Raw genomic sequence first — 5787 nt, 5'->3', positions numbered from 1 at the left:
CCTCCTTGTATGAGTGGCGATCGTCGAAAGTGTGCGTCTTTTACTGTCACGAAGACATCTGCGCCTCTTGAAATAAGAAATCTTGTAAAGCGACTGATCTCACGTGGTAAATGACCGAGTGTTACATTCGATAGTCGTCCAGGAAGCAATTTTGTCGCAGCTATTGCGTATCGATCGTGTTGGTTGTTTCTTTCATGGATGCAGGAAAGAACGTCTCCAACCTTAGGTTTCCAAATCTCTTTATAAACGTGAAAGCCTCTCAGGCCGCGGGGAAAGGAATATTAGAGAGTACCAGAAACTGAAGCCATCACCAAAATCAAAGTGTCTTACTCTAGCAGGGTTCAAGGTTTAAACATCTAAGGTATTTCCGGTTTTTTGACAGCTGACGATCACATATCCCTGCCGACCACGTGAAATCATTGTGCATTTACAGTATTCTACAACTACACGTGTTTTCTGTAGAAATTACACATGAGCGTTCGTCTACTACCATTACATGTCTTTGTTTCAGTTCGGCTTCTCTCTCAGTAGAGAAGAACCTTCGCCTGAAGATTCGGTGGAGGTAGAAATACTTGAATCACATATACCGAGGCAGGAGGATACAAATTTAGGAGTGGTTGAACACAGGGAAACCGCGGCCGCAGTTGTAAACCTTTCAAGACCCGCCGAGATTTCGCAACCAAATCAACATCCCTAGAGAAAAAGGGGAAAATATTTTCAATACAGCGGCGAGGATCGCGTAAAAATTGGGAAGTTCGCAAGTGAAAATGGAAACAAAAAAACCCTAGAACACTTTATTGAAGAATTTCCAGGCTTAAAAGAAAGCACAGTGCGTGCCTTTAAAAAGGCATTTCGAGAGGAACTTTCTGCGCAAACAAGACAAGGAAACGTTCAACTGGTTACGTCCCTTGAAACGCAGAAACGTGGGCGACCACCGTTCCTTCTCGAGCTGGACAGCAAACTGATCGCATTCTTAAAAAACCTCAGGTCCAGAGGTGGTGTAGTGAACGGCAGCGTCGTTTCAGCTGCTGCGAAAGCACTGATTAGCAGCAATCCGTCAATGCGTGACAAGTACCTCTCATTTACACCCACACGAGGATGGACTCAATCTATTTACAAGCGTTGCAACTTTTCCCGGCGTGCAGGCACAACAACCAAGCCACCAGTTCCAAGAGGAGTTTACGACGAATGCAAGCTCACTTACCTGTCAGACATTGACAATTGCATCAAGCAACACAATATTCCACCAGAACTTATTCTTAATGCTGATCAAACACCGAGTTCTTACGTATCAGTGGGTCGAATGACCATGGCAGCGACAAACTCTCAGTCTGTACCAATCAAGGGTTTGACAGATAAGCGTAACATCACTCTAACATTTGTGATTTCTTTGTCTGGCGAATTTCTCCCGTTGCAAATTATATACCAGGGTAAAACTAAGGCTAGCCTTCCTCGGAACTTTAGTTTTCCCAAGAGCTTTTGTGTCAGCCAAAACCCAAAGCACTATTCAAACGAGGCAGAAACAATAGGCCTTATTGATTCTGTAATCAATCCCTACGTGGTAAAGAAACGCAAGGAACTTGGCCTTCCACGATCTCAAAAAGCGCTTCTTATCTGGGATGTCTTCAGAGGTCAGAAAACGCAGAAGGTTTGCTCAAAGCTCTCCTCGCTGAATATAGAAGTCATTTCTGTCCCAGCTAACATGACACATTTTTTTCAACCCTTGGATCTAAGGGTCAATGGACAGGCCAAGAAGTTTTGCAAGAACAAGTTCGCGACGTGGTATTCCGCAGAAGTCCAGAAACAAGTGGATAGTGGAATCAATTTTGAAGATGTCGATGTTGATCTCAAACTATCGGTCCTTAAACCAATCCATGCCACTTGGTTGGTAGAGTTGTATAACTTTTTCACCAGCACTGAAGGAAAGGTTTATGTTTTGAAACGATGGGAAAAAGCCGGAATAAAGGATGTTTTAAATGGAAAAGAAGTGCTACCCCCTGTTGATCCGTATCAAGACATTTACGCAAACGATTAAACGGCATCAGTCGTGCAACTAAACGGCAACATTTTTTTCCTCGGAGTTAGCAGAAAGGAATATTTAATGTAATGGATATTAAGGTCAATTGACCAGTAATAACGTGACTTGCATTCAAGCATGGGCAGGTACATACCGTGCCTTCTAGATGCTGTGAGAACATCTTTCTTGTTACTGTTTACATAATCAGCTGCGTTTCTGTTTATTTGGACATTGTTGATTAAGTTGTTTAATCAAATTTTCAAGGACATGTAAAATAACATTGACAAAGAAATAAATTGTGTCTCACTCAAAAACGCGAAATTAAAGTGAGTCAAAATGCAAAATTTTCGCAAAATCGCGAAAATAAGGTGTCGCGAAATATGCGACTCTCCAAATCGCGAAATTAACATGTCGCGAAAATTTCATGTAATAAGGTAAATATCCAATTAAATAAGCTTCCAAAGCACAGATAATAAAACCAAATATAACCTAACCTTTGAAAAGGGTGTAGTGAGTCTCCAACGCAATAAAATCGTGCGTTGTAGACCTCATAATTTTGATCTATTGTAAGTGAACTCAGATCCTTAATTCTCACACCACATCTATCTCCGGAAAAGTAACGGGCAAAGTCAATAGGTTGAATATACTTGAAAAACCAGAGAGGGTAAAGGACCGTGCACTTAGGTATGACATGTATTTATATCAAAGACCCTTCCGTAAGAAAGATTGCTCGATTTGATTGGTCTACATAACACATTGAAGGGTCGTCTCACCGAAGATATGTTTCTTACGATAGACAAATGTTTTCAAAAGAAGACATCCACCACTATAGCTAATTCATTTCATGTAAAGAACACGAATCATCATTAAAGGGGCACAAATATGCTTTTATACCCAAAGTAAGTTATACAAAACATGGTTTAAGGTCCCTTCGTTACTTCGCTGTAAGGACTTAGAATTCGCTGCCGGAGACGACACGCGCCATGGCCGGCACAAGGGAAATTTAAAATTGGATTCCAGACACGCAATTTACATCTAAATTATGAGGTAATCGTATTACTTATTAGAGTTTTGTATGTTTTATCGTGGAATAATCCCCCCCCTGCCCCCGGGGGAATGAATTATCGGCCAAGTGTCGGTGAAGTATCGGTGAAGCGTTGGTGAAGTATCGGTCAAGTGTCGGTCAAGTATCGATCGTGTATCGGTCAAGTATCGGTCATGTATCGGTGGAGTATCGATGGTCTAAGACTATATCGGTCGAGACATTTATCGGTCAACTGTCGGCCGATATATCGGCCGATGTATCGGCCGATATGTCGACTGAGGTCACGCACAGTACACATGATCCGTTTTTTTACCTTTTTCTGTTGCAGGACAAAAACTCAGCCATGAAAATTAAGACCAAGGAATTTGAATGACGAGCTCTGATTTATTGTTAAGTTTGGTTATGTCGACAACCGAGCAATATTGTAGTATACACAAGCTCAGAGAATTTGTCCACTAAAAAACCAAACATTTTTGGAATGGCTTGACATTCCTTAACAAATATTAAATATTCTTAAGAAGTTTGAAAGAATCTTCCGGCGGAAACTGTGTGAAATGTTTTGACTACCGGCATTTATTCTATTAGATACCGTGCAGAGCTGCCGGGCATTTAGTCATTGCCTTTAGCGAAATTCTTTCAAATTTGAGAGTGAAGGTTTGAAGTGTCAAGGAGAGTTAGTCTCAATTAAAAACTAATCAAAATTGTAGAATTGTAATAGTGTCCAGGTGGCGAACGAGTGTCGTCATGGAGTTAGTGGTGTCAAGGTGGCGGATGTGAGGAGTGGTGTGATTAATAGTGTCCAGTTGGCAGACGAGAGCTCTAGCGGAGAAAGTATGGAAGTTGTCAATGGTGCCCCTAACCCAACCCAAAAACCCCTTGCTCTTGGCTCTCCTGTTGTGCCATGCAGCCTTTATAAGAGCACTTAGAGCCACTACAAACAGAGGAGGTGCCAGTTTTGTAAATTCTTTGGAACACAGGTCGCGGACGAAATTAATCGTAGAGTCAGTCGTGTCCAGGTGGCGGACGAGTGTCGCAGTCAAGTTAGTAATGTCCAGGCAGCAGACGTATGTAGTCAAGTTAGTGGTGTCCAGGTTGCAGACGAGGATAACAAAGTTCGTGGTGTCCGGGTGGTGGATGAGAATGGTGCAGTGCGTCGTGTGCCGGTGGTGGATGAGAGTAGTTTGAGTGAAGAGTCATCTTCGGACGAGAATGGGGTAGAGAACTCTGGTAGTGAGAAGGTGGATGTCATGGCTTGGAGTGAGTACTATGCTTTGGGAAAAGGCCATTACAGGACAGTCTGGCAGCACCCTGTAAGACAGTTTTACAAGTATTTACTCAATGTTGAGGGTGGTAGTCTATCTTCAAAGCAGGCACTGATTCATACATGCCATGTGCATATGCTGCTGGACAACCTGAATAAGAATAACAGTGATGCGTCTTGCCTGCTCACCAATAACTCCCTGGACATATGGGATGTCTTTTGCGCCCCGCGCCTTAAAGAAGTTTAGTCCCGATGGAACACAATGAAAGCCAACACGACGTCCATGGAAATGGTCGCTGCTTTTGTCGAGAAGGGCCTTTTTTTCAAAACCAAGAGGGTGACAGAAAGAGACCGCAAAGCTATTGGCCAGTTTAAGCACCAGTTGTACGGCTATCGCAGGACGGTTCACTGCCGCACTGCCAGCCAAACAACAGCCAGACAGGTCAATGAAGCCTACACTTAGATTACACCGAAGGATATGAAGTCTTTCGAGACTTTGAAGCTGGCAAGGAGGGATTTGAAAATCTTGAGGTTAGGCATGGAGGCCGAGAGTATTTCAAAAAGGGATTTCTCAAAGAGTTGAGACTTTCTGCTGACAACATGCCTTCTTCCAAACGCGTCAAGACCCAGGCCCTTGGAGAATGCGCTTGTGCAGCATTTTGACCAAGACGTGGACGTTGCTTGTAGTCCAACACAAGACAACGCACCACCAAGGTCCGGCAGAAATTGTCCCGGACGAGGCGCTGCACAGGTGGATGACCATCTTTGTGAAACACATCAGGCCTCAATTCGCCCACGAGGATGAAGGACCATTTGTTCGTCAAAGACAACGGTTTAGCCTTCACACCAGAAACCATAGGGAAGAGGGTGACTGCGATTTTCAAGACGGTAGGGATGCGTCCTAACAAGAGTATCACTGTGACCAGTATCCGCAGAGATGTACTCCTCTTCCACGTTTGACCTGCCAGTGGCGAAGAAGCGGCTTGTGCACCACCACATGGCAACAGCAAGGCAACAGTAGACAAAAACGACGTACTGCAGGTCAACGCGGAGAGAAGTGCCAGGGCGTACTCCCTGCTGAAAAACATCCGGAAGTAGCACGATGACGAAGAGGAGGAAAACTCGCAGGACGAGGCAATGCAGTACACATACCTTCGTCACTTGAAAGTGGAAATGGTGGTCACCCATAACCCCAGACGAGGAGGAGCTGACTCCATGTTGGGAAAGCCCTACCAATATACTTTCCAACTATGACAAAGTTGTGGTGGCCCACATCTTTGAGTCACACATTTTCAATGGTCAGCTGCTGACGCGCTTTACGGTCAGAAACATCTGCAGGACAGATATCACCTTTGACGCTACATGTTAGACGTCAGCATGATAAAAAAATCAGCGACTTTGCGCGCCAAAAGATCAATAGTCTTAGGCCTCCCAATTTTTGATGCAGTCTGACTTGCTCGACCG

Source organism: Pocillopora verrucosa, chromosome 3 (genome assembly GCF_036669915.1).
Source record: "Pocillopora verrucosa isolate sample1 chromosome 3, ASM3666991v2, whole genome shotgun sequence".
Lineage (NCBI taxonomy): Eukaryota > Metazoa > Cnidaria > Anthozoa > Scleractinia > Pocilloporidae > Pocillopora > Pocillopora verrucosa.
Note: the sequence above shows the minus strand (reverse complement) of the source record.